Source organism: Channa argus, unplaced genomic scaffold, assembly GCF_033026475.1.
Source record: "Channa argus isolate prfri unplaced genomic scaffold, Channa argus male v1.0 Contig066, whole genome shotgun sequence".
Taxonomy (NCBI): domain Eukaryota; kingdom Metazoa; phylum Chordata; class Actinopteri; order Anabantiformes; family Channidae; genus Channa; species Channa argus.
The window spans coordinates 47,154-61,869 of record NW_027125285.1 but is presented as its reverse complement, the minus strand read 5'-3'; the positions used below and the strand labels follow the sequence as shown (position 1 = coordinate 61,869).

Sequence of the window (14,716 nt, the reverse complement as noted above, 5' to 3'; positions counted from 1 at the left end):
TATATTGCTTTGAACTAACCGTTTGTCCTCATTACTGATCCTGTCTATCCTCGTTACTCCCAAAGAGAACCTCAACATCTTAAGCTCTGCTACCTCCAGCTCTGCCTCCTGTGTTTTCTTCAGTGCCGCTGTCTCTAAGCCGAACAACATCGCTGGTCTCACCACCGTCTTGAGACGGTGGCTTCCTTTCATTCTCGCTGACAATCTTTTATCACACAACACACCTGACACTTTTGTCCACCCGTTCCAACCTGATTGCAGTGGCCTCTTCACCTCTTTTCCACACTCTCCGTTGCTCTGAACCGTTGACCCTAAGTACTTAAAGTCCTGCACCTTTTTCACCTTTGCCCCCTGTAACCTCACCGTTCCACCTGGGTCCCTCTCATTGACACACATCTCAGTTTTCCAGAGCAGACCTCCATCTCTCTAGATTTTCCTCCACCAGCTCCCTGTTCTCACTACAAATCACAATGTCATCCGCAAACATCATAGTCCACGGAGATTCCAGTCTAACCTCATCTGTCAGCCTGTCCGCCACCAGAGCAAGGAAGAAGGGGCTCAGAGCCGATCCTTGATGCAGACCCACCGCCACCTTGAACTCCTCTGTCACACCTACAGCACACCTCACCGCGGTCTTACAGCTTTCATACATGTCCTCCATCACTCTAACATACTTCTCTGCCACTCCAGAATTCCTCATACAATACCACAGCTCCTCTCTCGGCACCCTGTCATACGCTTTCTCTAAGTCTACGAAGACACAATGCAACTCCCCATGACCTTCTCTGTATTTCTCCATCGGCATCCTCAAAGCAAATACTTCATCTGTTGGACTCTTTCTAGGCATGAAACCATATTGCTCACCTCTGCCCTTAGCCTAGCTTCCACTACTATTTCCCACAACTTCATTGTGTGGCTCATCAACTTTATTCCTCTGTAGTTGCCACAGCTCTGCTCATCTCCCTCGTTCTTAAAAATGGACACCAGTACACTTCTCCTCCAGTCCTCGGCCCTCCTCTCACTCTCCAAGATCTTGTTAAACAAACTAGTCAGAAACTCTACTGCCACCTCTCCTAGACACTTTCATACCTCCACAGGTATGTCATCAGGACCCGCTGCCTTTCCACTCTTCATCCTCTTCAACGTCCTCCTCACTTCACTCTTACTAATTTTGGCTACTTCCTGCTCCACACCAGTCACCTCTTCTACTCTTTGTTCCCTTTCATTTTCCTCATTGATTAACTCTTAAAAAGTTCTCGTTCCATCTTCCCATCACAATCCTGGCACCTGTCAATTTATTTCCATCCTTATCGTTAATCACCCTAACCTGCTGCACATCCTTCCCATCTCTGTCTCTTAGTCTGGCCAACCTGAACAAATCCACCTCTCCTTCTTTAGTGTCCAACCTAGCATACAAGTCCTCATATGCTCTTTGCCACCTCTACCTTCCCCTTACGCTGCATCTCCCTGTACTCTTGTCGACTCTCTTCAGTCCTCGCAGTGTCCCACTTCTTCTTAGCTAACCTTTTTCTCTGTATACACTCCTGAAGTTCCTCGTTCTGCCGCCAAATCACCTTGTCCACTTTTCTCTTTCCAGATGACACACCGAGTACCCTCGGTGTTCCCTATGAAAGTCCCCCAGTGACTTTCATTTTCAGCTGTACAAGAAATCAAGTTGTTCTGCAGTTTTAGTGTTGGTCCCAGATCTTCTCCAGTGTGGCCATAATCAAAAGAGACCCCGCCCAACGTGGGGCTCGAACCCACGACCCTGAGATTAAGAGTCTCATGCTCTACCGACTGAGCTAGCCGGGCCGCTAAAAGGACACCTGAAAAGACCCTTTGACCCTCAATAAAGTAACATTTTTCCAGGCGTGTTTAAGCAAAGTCCCACTCTGTTTCAGCAATCACTTTTAGATCAGCTGCAACTATTTAGCCATTTGTTTTCTGCATCTTCCTCCAGACAGTAAGTCTTAGGCTTGGAATACATTGCTTCGAACTAATCGTTTGCATGCACATCATGGCCACCTCACTTGACGTGAGTTGATGTGGAGGGTCAGTTGTGCGCGTGGTCAGAAATTACTGGCAGGAGTGCCCGAGGTGCATTCTCGTAAGAATGTTGCGGCAGCATTATCTCAGCAGCACAATGGTATATGGTAGAGAAGGATTATGCAATAGTGTTGCCATGTCTTTTGCTTTGTGCAACAAAAGACAATCACGAGTTGTTAAAGTTTTCAAAGTTGTTCAATACAAACTTGTCTAAATCATTAGCAACATGAAGAGAAAAGTAATGTCAGGAGTGGGATTTGAACCCACACCTCCATTGAGTCTGGCGCCTTAGACCGCTCGGCCATCCTGACAGCTGTTGGTGGGCGCCGACTCTTTAGGACAGTGGAACTAAGTCATTAGGTTGTTATTCTCTAATTCAATCAACATACTCAAGGTGTTCTTGAGGAAAGTCTCAATTTGTTGCAATACTCACCTTTGTCTCAGCTGGAAAGGGCCGTCAGCCGGGACTTTGCGCAACTTATGACAGTGTAATGAAGTGAGTGAAGCTCTTGTTTGATAGTTTAGTGGGTTTCAGTTGGAGTGTTGGTTAGATGATCGATATTGTTTGGCAAACCGTTTGTACGGGTGGCCATGTCTGGCTGCAGTTGCAGCTGGATTTTTTGAATTGCTACTTTTTCAAAAACCTCAGCATCCATCGTAGGGCTTGCAGCCTTTTGTTACGCTTATGCACAGTTTGAGAAAGCTGATTGGAAACATGGTTACGTGTATAAACGACAACAAAATTGCGGTACTCCGAGTGGTATCTAGTCGGGTAAAGTCGGTTTCCATATCCCAATTTGTGAAATCAGCTGCCCTGACAAAGCCGACTGTAATTTGGCTACTTTACTGTGTGTAATTGCAGGAAGTGACTTTCATTTTCAGCTGTACAAGAAATAAAGGTTTTGTGCAGTTTTAGCATTGGTCCCAGATCTTATCCAGTGCGGCCGTATTAAACCACCACGCATAACGTGGGGCTCGAACCCACGACCCTGAGATTAAAAGTCTCATGCTCTACCGCCTGAGCTAGCCGGGCCGCTAATAGGACACCTGAAAAGACCCTTTGACCCTCAATAAAGCAACATATTTCCAGGCGTCTTTGAGCAAAGTCCCACTTTGTTTCAGCAATCGCTCTTACATCAGCTGCAACTATGTAGCCGTTTGTTTTCTGCAACTTCCTCCAGACAGTAAGTCTTAGGCTTGGAGTTTATTGCTTTGAACTAACCGTTTGTCCTCATTATTGATCCTGTCCATCCTCGTTACTCCCAAAGAGAACCTCAACATCTTAAGCTCTGCTACCTCCAGCTCTGCCTCCTGTGTTTTCTTCAGTGCCGCTGTGTCTAAGCCGAACAACATCGCTGGTCTCACCACCCTCGGTGTTCCCTATGAAAGTCCCCCAGTGACTTTCATTTTCAGCTGTACAAGAAATCAAGTTATTCTGCAGTTTTAGTGTTGGTCCCAGATCTTCTCCAGTGTGGCCATAATCAAAAGAGACCCCGCCCAACGTGGGGCTCGATCCCACTACCCTGAAATTAAGAGTCTCATGCTCTACCGACTGAGCTAGCCGGGCCGCTAATAGGACACCTGAAAAGACCCTTTGACCCTCAATAAAGCAACATTTTTCCAGGCGTGTTTAAGCAAAGTCCCACTCTGTTTCAGCAATCACTATTAGATCAGCTGCAACTATTTAGCCGTTTGTTTTCTGCATCTTCCTCCAGACAGTAAGTCTTAGGCTTGGAATAAATTGCTTCGAACTAATCGTTTGCATGCACATCATGGCCACCTCACTTGACGTGAGTTGATGTGGAGGGTCAGTTGTGCGCGTGGTCAGAAATTACTGGCAGGAGTGCCCGAGGTGCATTCTCGTAAGAATGTTGCGGCAGCATTATCTCAGCAGCACAACGGTATATGGTAGAGAAGGATTATGCAATAGTGTTGCCATGTCTTTTGCTTTGTGCAACAAAAGACAATCATGAGTTGTTAAAGTTTTCAAAGTTGTTCAATACAAATATGTCTAAATCATTAGCAACATGCAGATAAAATAAATGTCAGGAGTGGGATTTGAACCCACGCCTCCACTGGAGACCAGAAGTCCCTTTGGGGAAGGAGTTCTTCCTTGAGTCTGGCGCCTTAGACCGCTCGGCCATCCTGACAGCTGTTGGTGGGCGCCGACTCTTTAGGACAGTGGAACTAAGTCATTAGGTTGTTATTCTCTAATTCAATCAACATACTCAAGGTGTTCTTGAGGAAAGTCTCAATTTGTTGCAATACTCACCTTTGTCTCAGCCGGAAAGGGCCTTCAGTCGGGACTTTGCGCAACTTATGACAGTGTAATGAAGTGAGTGAAGCTCTTGTTTGATAGTTTAGTGGGTTTCAGTTGGAGTGTTGGTTAGATGATCGATATTGTTTGGCAAACCGTTTGTACGGGTGGCCATGTCTGGCTGCAGTTGCAGCTGGATTTTCTACTGTGTGTAATTGCAGGAAGTGACTTTCATTTTCAGCTGTACAAGAAATCAAGCTTTTGTGCCGTTTTAGTGTTGGTCCCAGATCTTATCCAGTGTGGCCGTATTAAAAGCACCACGCCCAACGTGGGGCTCGAACCCACGACCCTGAGATTAAAAGTCTCATGCTCTACCGCCTGAGCTAGCCGGGCCTCAAAGAGGACCCTGAAAAGACCCTTTGACCTTCAATGAAGCAACATATTTCCAGGCGTCTTTGACCAACGTCCCACTTTGTTTCAGCAATCGCTCTTAGATCAGCTGCAACTATTTAGCCGTTTGTTTTCTGCAACTTCCTCCAGACAGTAAGTCTTAGGCTTGGAGTATATTGCTTTGAACTAACCGTTTGTCCTCATTACTGATCCTGTCTATCCTCGTTACTCCCAAAGAGAACCTCAACATCTTAAGCTCTGCTACCTCCAGCTCTGCCTCCTGTGTTTTCTTCAGTGCCGCTGTCTCTAAGCCGAACAACATCGCTGGTCTCACCACCGTCTTGAGACGGTGGCTTCCTTTCATTCTCGCTGACACTCTTTTATCACACAACACACCTGACACTTTTGTCCACCCGTTCCAACCTGATTGCAGTGGCCTCTTCACCTCTTTTCCACACTCTCCGTTGCTCTGAACCGTTGACCCTAAGTACTTAAAGTCCTGCACCTTCTTCACCTTTGCCCCCTGTAACCTCACCGTTCCACCTGGGTCCCTCTCATTTACACAGATCTCAGTTTTCCAGAGCAGACCTCCATCTCTCTAGATTTTCCTCCACCAGCTCCCTGTTCTCACTACAAATCACAATGTCATCTGCAACATCATAGTCCACGGAGATTCCAGTCTAACCTCATCTGTCAGCAACATTTTTCCAGGCGTGTTTAAGTAAAGTCCCACTCTGTTTCAGCAATCACTTTTAGATCAGCTGCAACTATTTAGCCGTTTGTTTTCTGCATCTTCCTCCAGACAGTAAGTCTTAGGCATGGAATAAATTGGGTAATTGACGCGTGGTCAGAAATTACTGCCAGGAGTGCCCGAGGTGCATTCTCGTAAGAATGTTGCGGCAGCATTATCTCAGCAGCACAATGGTATATGGTAGAGAAGGATTATGCAATAGTGTTGCCATGTCTTTTGCTTTGTGCAACAAAAGACAATCACGAGTTGTTAAAGTTTTCAACGTTGTTCAATACAAATATGTCTAAATCATTAGCAACATGCAGATAAAATTAATGTCAGGAGTGGGATTTGAACCCACGCCTCCACTGGAGACCAGAAGTCCCTTTGGGGAAGGAGTTCTTCCTTGAGTCTGGCGCCTTAGACCGCTCGGCCATCCTGACAGCTGTTGGTGGGCGCCGACTCTTTAGGACAGTGGAACTAAGTCATTAGGTTGTTATTCTCTAATTCAATCAACATACTCAAGGTGTTCTTGAGGAAAGTCTCAATTTGTTGCAATACTCACCTTTGTCTCAGCTGGAAAGTGCCGTCAGTCGGGACTTTGCGCATCTTATGACAGTGTAATGAGGCGAGTGAAGCTCTTGTTTGATAGTTTAGTGGGTTTCAGTTGGAGTGTTGGTTAGATGACACAGTTTGAGAAAGCTGATTGGAAACATGGTTACGTGTATAAACGACAACAAAATTGCGGTACTCCGACTGGTATCTAGTCGGGTAAAGTCATTTTCCATATCCCAATTTGTGAAATCAGCTCCCCTGTGAAAGCCGACTGTAATTTGGCTACTTTACTGTGTGTAATTGCAGGAAGTGACTTTCATTTTCAGCTGTACAAGAAATCAAGGTTTTGTGCCGTTTTAGTGTTGGTCCCAGATCTTATCCAGTGTGGCCGTATTAAAAGCACCACGCCCAACGTGGGGCTCTAACCAACGACCCTGAGATTAAAAGTCTCATGCTCTACCGCCTGAGCTAGCCGGGCCGCTAATAGGACACCTGAAAAGACCCTTTGACCCTCAATAAAGCAACATATTTCCAGGCGTCTTTGAGCAAAGTCCCACTTTGTTTCAGCAATCGCTCTTACATCAGCTGCAACTATGTAGCCGTTTGTTTTCTGCAACTTCCTCCAGACAGTAAGTCTTAGGCTTGGAGTATATTGCTTTGAACTAACCGTTTGTCCTCATTATTGATCCTGTCCATCCTCGTTACTCCCAAAGAGAACCTCAACATCTTAAGCTCTGCTACCTCCAGCTCTGCCTCCTGTGTTTTCTTCAGTGCCGCTGTGTCTAAGCCGAACAACATCGCTGGTCTCACCACCCTCGGTGTTCCCTATGAAAGTCCCCCAGTGACTTTCATTTTCAGCTGTACAAGAAATCAAGTTATTCTGCAGTTTTAGTGTTGGTCCCAGATCTTCTCCAGTGTGGCCATAATCAAAAGAGACCCCGCCCAACGTGGGGCTCGATCCCACTACCCTGAAATTAAGAGTCTCATGCTCTACCGACTGAGCTAGCCGGGCCACTAATAGGACACCTGAAAAGACCCTTTGACCCTCAATAAAGCAACATTTTTCCAGGCGTGTTTAAGCAAAGTCCCACTCTGTTTCAGCAATCACTATTAGATCAGCTGCAACTATTTAGCCGTTTGTTTTCTGCATCTTCCTCCAGACAGTAAGTCTTAGGCTTGGAATAAATTGCTTCGAACTAATCGTTTGCATACACATCATGGCCACCTCACTTGACGTGAGTTGATGTGGAGGGTCAGTTGTGCGCGTGGTCAGAAATTACTGGCAGGAGTGCCCGAGGTGCATTCTCGTAAGAATGTTGCGGCAGCATTATCTCAGCAGCACAACGGTATATGGTAGAGAAGGATTATGCAATAGTGTTGCCATGTCTTTTGCTTTGTGCAACAAAAGACAATCACGAGTTGTTAAAGTTTTCAAAGTTGTTCAATACAAATATGTCTAAATCATTAGCAACATGCAGATAAAATAAATGTCAGGAGTGGGATTTGAACCCACGCCTCCACTGGAGACCAGAAGTCCCTTTGGGGAAGGAGTTCTTCCTTGAGTCTGGCGCCTTAGACCGCTCGGCCATCCTGACAGCTGTTGGTGGGCGCCGACTCTTTAGGACAGTGGAACTAAGTCATTAGGTTGTTATTCTCTAATTCAATCAACATACCCAAGGTGTTCTTGAGGAAAGTCTCAATTTGTTGCAATACTCACCTTTGTCTCAGCCGGAAAGGGCCTTCAGTCGGGACTTTGCGCAACTTATGACAGTGTAATGAAGTGAGTGAAGCTCTTGTTTGATAGTTTAGTGGGTTTCAGTTGGAGTGTTGGTTAGATGATCGATATTGTTTGGCAAAACGTTTGTACGGGTATCCAAGTCTGGCTGCAGTTTCAGCTGGATTTTCTGAATTGCTACTTTTTCGAAAACCTCAGCATCCATCGTAGGGCTTGCAGCCTTTTGTTACGCTTATGCACAGTTTGAGAAAGCTGATTGGAAACATGGTTACGTGTATAAACGACAACAAAATTGCGGTACTCCGACTGGTATCTAGTCGGGTAAAGTCATTTTCCATATCCCAATTTGTGAAATCAGCTCCCCTGTGAAAGCCGACTGTAATTTGGCTACTTTACTGTGTGTAATTGCAGGAAGTGACTTTCATTTTCAGCTGTACAAGAAATCAAGGTTTTGTGCCGTTTTAGTGTTGGTCCCAGATCTTATCCAGTGTGGCCGTATTAAAAGCACCACGCCCAACGTGGGGCTCTAACCAACGACCCTGAGATTAAAAGTCTCATGCTCTACCGCCTGAGCTAGCCGGGCCTCAAAGAGGACCCTGAAAAGACCCTTTGACCTTCAATGAAGCAACATATTTCCAGGCGTCTTTGACCAACGTCCCACTTTGTTTCAGCAATCGCTCTTAGATCAGCTGCAACTATTTAGCCGTTTGTTTTCTGCAACTTCCTCCAGACAGTAAGTCTTAGGCTTGGAGTATATTGCTTTGAACTAACCGTTTGTCCTCATTACTGATCCTGTCTATCCTCGTTACTCCCAAAGAGAACCTCAACATCTTAAGCTCTGCTACCTCCAGCTCTGCCTCCTGTGTTTTCTTCAGTGCCGCTGTCTCTAAGCCGAACAACATCGCTGGTCTCACCACCGTCTTGAGACGGTGGCTTCCTTTCATTCTCGCTGACAATCTTTTATCACACAACACACCTGACACTTTTGTCCACCCGTTCCAACCTGATTGCAGTGGCCTCTTCACCTCTTTTCCACACTCTCCGTTGCTCTGAACCGTTGACCCTAAGTACTTAAAGTCCTGCACCTTTTTCACCTTTGCCCCCTGTAACCTCACCGTTCCACCTGGGTCCCTCTCATTGACACACATCTCAGTTTTCCAGAGCAGACCTCCATCTCTCTAGATTTTCCTCCACCAGCTCCCTGTTCTCACTACAAATCACAATGTCATCCGCAAACATCATAGTCCACGGAGATTCCAGTCTAACCTCATCTGTCAGCCTGTCCGCCACCAGAGCAAGGAAGAAGGGGCTCAGAGCCGATCCTTGATGCAGACCCACCGCCACCTTGAACTCCTCTGTCACACCTACAGCACACCTCACCGCGGTCTTACAGCTTTCATACATGTCCTCCATCACTCTAACATACTTCTCTGCCACTCCAGAATTCCTCATACAATACCACAGCTCCTCTCTCGGCACCCTGTCATACGCTTTCTCTAAGTCTACGAAGACACAATGCAACTCCCCATGACCTTCTCTGTATTTCTCCATCGGCATCCTCAAAGCAAATACTTCATCTGTTGGACTCTTTCTAGGCATGAAACCATATTGCTCACCTCTGCCCTTAGCCTAGCTTCCACTACTATTTCCCACAACTTCATTGTGTGGCTCATCAACTTTATTCCTCTGTAGTTGCCACAGCTCTGCTCATCTCCCTCGTTCTTAAAAATGGACACCAGTACACTTCTCCTCCAGTCCTCGGCCCTCCTCTCACTCTCCAAGATCTTGTTAAACAAACTAGTCAGAAACTCTACTGCCACCTCTCCTAGACACTTTCATACCTCCACAGGTATGTCATCAGGACCCGCTGCCTTTCCACTCTTCATCCTTTTCAACGTCCTCCTCACATCACTCTTACTAATTTTGGCTACTTCCTGCTCCACACCAGTCACCTCTTCTACTCTTTGTTCCCTTTCATTTTCCTCATTGATTAACTCTTAAAAAGTTCTCGTTCCATCTTCCCATCACAATCCTGGCACCTGTCAATTTATTTCCATCCTTATCGTTAATCACCCTAACCTGCTGCACATCCTTCCCATCTCTGTCTCTTAGTCTGGCCAACCTGAACAAATCCACCTCTCCTTCTTTAGTGTCCAACCTAGCATACAAGTCCTCATATGCTCTTTGCCACCTCTACCTTCCCCTTACGCTGCATCTCCCTGTACTCTTGTCGACTCTCTTCAGTCCTCGCAGTGTCCCACTTCTTCTTAGCTAACCTTTTTCTCTGTATACTCGCTCTTACATCATCTGCAACTATGTAGCCATTTGTTTTCTGCAACTTCCTCCAGACAGTAAGTCTTAGGCTTGGAGTATATTGCTTTGAACTAACCGTTTGTCCTCATTATTGATCCTGTCCATCCTCGTTACTCCCAAAGAGAACCTCAACATCTTAAGCTCTGCTACCTCCAGCTCTGCCTCCTGTGTTTTCTTCAGTGCCGCTGTGTCTAAGCCGAACAACATCGCTGGTCTCACCACCCTCGGTGTTCCCTATGAAAGTCCCCCAGTGACTTTCATTTTCAGCTGTACAAGAAATCAAGTTATTCTGCAGTTTTAGTGTTGGTCCCAGATCTTCTCCAGTGTGGCCATAATCAAAAGAGACCCCACCCAACGTGGGGCTCGATCCCACTACCCTGAAATTAAGAGTCTCATGCTCTACCGACTGAGCTAGCCGGGCCGCTAATAGGACACCTGAAAAGACCCTTTGACCCTCAATAAAGCAACATTTTTCCAGGCGTGTTTAAGCAAAGTCCCACTCTGTTTCAGCAATCACTATTAGATCAGCTGCAACTATTTAGCCGTTTGTTTTCTGCATCTTCCTCCAGACAGTAAGTCTTAGGCTTGGAATAAATTGCTTCGAACTAATTGTTTGCATGCACATCATGGCCACCTCACTTGACGTGAGTTGATGTGGAGGGTCAGTTGTGCGCGTGGTCAGAAATTACTGGCAGGAGTGCCCGAGGTGCATTCTCGTAAGAATGTTGCGGCAGCATTATCTCAGCAGCACAACGGTATATGGTAGAGAAGGATTATGCAATAGTGTTGCCATGTCTTTTGCTTTGTGCAACAAAAGGCAATCACGAGTTGTTAAAGTTTTCAAAGTTGTTCAATACAAATATGTCTAAATCATTAGCAACATGCAGATAAAATAAATGTCAGGAGTGGGATTTGAACCCACGCCTCCACTGGAGACCAGAAGTCCCTTTGGGGAAGGAGTTCTTCCTTGAGTCTGGCGCCTTAGACCGCTCGGCCATCCTGACAGCCGTTGGTGGGCGCCGACTCTTTAGGACAGTGGAACTAAGTCATTAGGTTGTTATTCTCTAATTCAATCAACATACTCAAGGTGTTCTTGAGGAAAGTCTCAATTTGTTTCAATACTCACCTTTGTCTCAGCCGGAAAGGGCCTTCAGTCGGGACTTTGCGCAACTTATGACAGTGTAATGAAGTGAGTGAAGCTCTTGTTTGATAGTTTAGTGGGTTTCAGTTGGAGTGTTGGTTAGATGATCGATATTGTTTGGCAAAACGTTTGTACGGGTATCCAAGTCTGGCTGCAGTTTCAGCTGGATTTTCTGAATTGCTACTTTTTCGAAAACCTCAGCATCCATCGTAGGGCTTGCAGCCTTTTGTTACGCTTATGCACAGTTTGAGAAAGCTGATTGGAAACATGGTTACGTGTATAAACGACAACAAAATTGCGGTACTCCGACTGGTATCTAGTCGGGTAAAGTCATTTTCCATATCCCAATTTGTGAAATCAGCTCCCCTGTGAAAGCCGACTGTAATTTGGCTACTTTACTGTGTGTAATTGCAGGAAGTGACTTTCATTTTCAGCTGTACAAGAAATCAAGGTTTTGTGCCGTTTTAGTGTTGGTCCCAGATCTTATCCAGTGTGGCCGTATTAAAAGCACCACGCCCAACGTGGGGCTCGAACCCACGACCCTGAGATTAAAAGTCTCATGCTCTACCCCCTGAGCTAGCCGGGCCTCAAAGAGGACCCTGAAAAGACCCTTTGACCTTCAATGAAGCAACATATTTCCAGGCGTCTTTGACCAACGTCCCACTTTGTTTCAGCAATCGCTCTTAGATCAGCTGCAACTATTTAGCCGTTTGTTTTCTGCAACTTCCTCCAGACAGTAAGTCTTAGGCTTGGAGTATATTGCTTTGAACTAACCGTTTGTCCTCATTACTGATCCTGTCTATCCTCGTTACTCCCAAAGAGAACCTCAACATCTTAAGCTCTGCTACCTCCAGCTCTGCCTCCTGTGTTTTCTTCAGTGCCGCTGTCTCTAAGCCGAACAACATCGCTGGTCTCACCACCGTCTTGAGACGGTGGCTTCCTTTCATTCTCGCTGACACTCTTTTATCACACAACACACCTGACACTTTTGTCCACCCGTTCCAACCTGATTGCAGTGGCCTCTTCACCTCTTTTCCACACTCTCCGTTGCTCTGAACCGTTGACCCTAAGTACTTAAAGTCCTGCACCTTTTTCACCTTTGCCCCCTGTAACCTCACCGTTCCACCTGGGTCCCTCTCATTGACACACATCTCAGTTTTCCAGAGCAGACCTCCATCTCTCTAGATTTTCCTCCACCAGCTCCCTGTTCTCACTACAAATCACAATGTCATCCGCAAACATCATAGTCCACGGAGATTCCAGTCTAACCTCATCTGTCAGCCTGTCCGCCACCAGAGCAAGGAAGAAGGGGCTCAGAGCCGATCCTTGATGCAGACCCACCGCCACCTTGAACTCCTCTGTCACACCTACAGCACACCTCACCGCGGTCTTACAGCTTTCATACATGTCCTCCATCACTCTAACATACTTCTCTGCCACTCCAGAATTCCTCATACAATACCACAGCTCCTCTCTCGGCACCCTGTCATACGCTTTCTCTAAGTCTACGAAGACACAATGCAACTCCCCATGACCTTCTCTGTATTTCTCCATCGGCATCCTCAAAGCAAATACTTCATCTGTTGGACTCTTTCTAGGCATGAAACCATATTGCTCACCTCTGCCCTTAGCCTAGCTTCCACTACTATTTCCCACAACTTCATTGTGTGGCTCATCAACTTTATTCCTCTGTAGTTGCCACAGCTCTGCTCATCTCCCTCGTTCTTAAAAATGGACACCAGTACACTTCTCCTCCAGTCCTCGGCCCTCCTCTCACTCTCCAAGATCTTGTTAAACAAACTAGTCAGAAACTCTACTGCCACCTCTCCTAGACACTTTCATACCTCCACAGGTATGTCATCAGGACCCGCTGCCTTTCCACTCTTCATCCTCTTCAACGTCCTCCTCACTTCACTCTTACTAATCTTGGCTACTTCCTGCTCCACACCAGTCACCTCTTCTACTCTTTGTTCCCTTTCATTTTCCTCATTGATTAACTCTTAAAAAGTTCTCGTTCCATCTTCCCATCACAATCCTGGCACCTGTCAATTTATTTCCATCCTTATCGTTAATCACCCTAACCTGCTGCACATCCTTCCCATCTCTGTCTCTTACTCTGGCCAACCTGAACAAATCCACCTCTCCTTCTTTAATGTCCAACCTAGCATACAAGTCCTCATATGCTCTTTGCCACCTCTACCTTCCCCTTACGCTGCATCTCCCTGTACTCTTGTCGACTCTCTTCAGTCCTCGCAGTGTCCCACTTCTTCTTAGCTAACCTTTTTCTCTGTATACACTCCTGAAGTTCCTCGTTCTGCCGCCAAATCACCTTGTCCACTTTCCTGTTTCCAGATGACACACCGAGTACCCTCGGTGTTCCCTATGAAAGTCCCCCAGTGACTTTCATTTTCAGCTGTACAAGAAATCAAGTTGTTCTGCAGTTTTAGTGTTGGTCCCAGATCTTCTCCAGTGTGGCCATAATCAAAAGAGATCCCGCCCAACGTGGGGCTCGAACCCACGACCCTGAGATTAAGAGTCTCATGCTCTACCGACTGAGCTAGCCGGGCCGCTAAAAGGACACCTGAAAAGACCCTTTGACCCTCAATAAAGTAACATTTTTCCAGGCGTGTTTAAGCAAAGTCCCACTCTGTTTCAGCAATCACTTTTAGATCAGCTGCAACTATTTAGCCATTTGTTTTCTGCATCTTCCTCCAGACAGTAAGTCTTAGGCTTGGAATACATTGCTTCGAACTAATCGTTTGCATGCACATCATGGCCACCTCACTTGACGTGAGTTGATGTGGAGGGTCAGTTGTGCGCGTGGTCAGAAATTACTGCCAGGAGTGCCCGAGGTGCATTCTCGTAAGAATGTTGCGGCAGCATTATCTCAGCAGCACAATGGTATATGGTAGAGAAGGATTATGCAATAGTGTTGCCATGTCTTTTGCTTTGTGCAACAAAAGACAATCACGAGTTGTTAAAGTTTTCAAAGTTGTTCAATACAAACTTGTCTAAATCATTAGCAACATGAAGAGAAAAGGAATGTCAGGAGTGGGATTTGAACCCACACCTCCATTGGAGACCAGAAGTCCCTTTGGGGAAGGAGTTCTTCCTTGAGTCTGGCGCCTTAGACCGCTCGGCCATCCTGACAGCTGTTGGTGGGCGCCGACTCTTTAGGACAGTGGAACTAAGTCATTAGGTTGTTATTCTCTAATTCAATCAACATTCTCAAGGTGTTCTTGAGGAAAGTCTCAATTTGTTGCAATACTCACCTTTGTCTCAGCTGGAAAGGGCCGTCAGTCGGGACTTTGCGCAACTTATGACAGTGTAATGAAGTGAGTGAAGCTCTTGTTTGTGAGTTTAGTGGGTTTCAGTTGGAGTGTCGGTTAGATGATCGATATTGTTTGGCAAAACGTTTGTACGGGTATCCAAGTCTGGCTGCAGTTTCAGCTGGATTTTCTGAATTGCTACTTTTTCGAAAACCTCAGCATCCATCGTAGGGCTTGCAGCCTTTTGTTACGCTTATGCACAGTTTGAGAAAGCTGATTG

General features: G+C 46.1%; 11 non-coding genes across 11 annotated transcripts; all 11 read right to left on the bottom strand.

Annotated features, from left to right (window-relative positions):
• Positions 1–1,739: 1,739 nt before the first annotated feature.
• On the bottom strand, positions 1,740–1,812 carry trnak-cuu (transfer RNA lysine (anticodon CUU)). Its single transcript has one exon. It is a non-coding gene; the product is annotated as a tRNA-Lys (tRNA).
• A 1,728-nt stretch (positions 1,813–3,540) lies between these two features.
• On the bottom strand, positions 3,541–3,613 carry trnak-cuu (transfer RNA lysine (anticodon CUU)). The gene has a single exon. It is a non-coding gene; the product is annotated as a tRNA-Lys (tRNA).
• Positions 3,614–4,089: 476 nt separating this feature from the next.
• trnal-caa (transfer RNA leucine (anticodon CAA)) lies at positions 4,090–4,196 on the bottom strand. Its single transcript has 2 exons — positions 4,159–4,196; positions 4,090–4,134 (listed from the first exon to the last, which is right to left on the bottom strand). It is a non-coding gene; the product is annotated as a tRNA-Leu (tRNA).
• A 427-nt stretch (positions 4,197–4,623) lies between these two features.
• Positions 4,624–4,696, bottom strand: trnak-uuu (transfer RNA lysine (anticodon UUU)). Its single transcript has one exon. It is a non-coding gene; the product is annotated as a tRNA-Lys (tRNA).
• A 1,063-nt stretch (positions 4,697–5,759) lies between these two features.
• Positions 5,760–5,866, bottom strand: trnal-caa (transfer RNA leucine (anticodon CAA)). Its single transcript has 2 exons — positions 5,829–5,866; positions 5,760–5,804 (listed from the first exon to the last, which is right to left on the bottom strand). It is a non-coding gene; the product is annotated as a tRNA-Leu (tRNA).
• Positions 5,867–6,917: 1,051 nt separating this feature from the next.
• Positions 6,918–6,990, bottom strand: trnak-cuu (transfer RNA lysine (anticodon CUU)). The gene has a single exon. It is a non-coding gene; the product is annotated as a tRNA-Lys (tRNA).
• A 476-nt stretch (positions 6,991–7,466) lies between these two features.
• On the bottom strand, positions 7,467–7,573 carry trnal-caa (transfer RNA leucine (anticodon CAA)). The gene is made up of 2 exons: positions 7,536–7,573; positions 7,467–7,511 (listed from the first exon to the last, which is right to left on the bottom strand). It is a non-coding gene; the product is annotated as a tRNA-Leu (tRNA).
• Positions 7,574–10,923: 3,350 nt separating this feature from the next.
• On the bottom strand, positions 10,924–11,030 carry trnal-caa (transfer RNA leucine (anticodon CAA)). Its single transcript has 2 exons — positions 10,993–11,030; positions 10,924–10,968 (listed from the first exon to the last, which is right to left on the bottom strand). It is a non-coding gene; the product is annotated as a tRNA-Leu (tRNA).
• Positions 11,031–11,680: 650 nt separating this feature from the next.
• On the bottom strand, positions 11,681–11,753 carry trnak-uuu (transfer RNA lysine (anticodon UUU)). The gene has a single exon. It is a non-coding gene; the product is annotated as a tRNA-Lys (tRNA).
• Positions 11,754–13,661: 1,908 nt separating this feature from the next.
• trnak-cuu (transfer RNA lysine (anticodon CUU)) lies at positions 13,662–13,734 on the bottom strand. Its single transcript has one exon. It is a non-coding gene; the product is annotated as a tRNA-Lys (tRNA).
• A 476-nt stretch (positions 13,735–14,210) lies between these two features.
• trnal-caa (transfer RNA leucine (anticodon CAA)) lies at positions 14,211–14,317 on the bottom strand. The gene is made up of 2 exons: positions 14,280–14,317; positions 14,211–14,255 (listed from the first exon to the last, which is right to left on the bottom strand). It is a non-coding gene; the product is annotated as a tRNA-Leu (tRNA).
• Between the last annotated feature and the right edge of the window lie 399 nt (positions 14,318–14,716).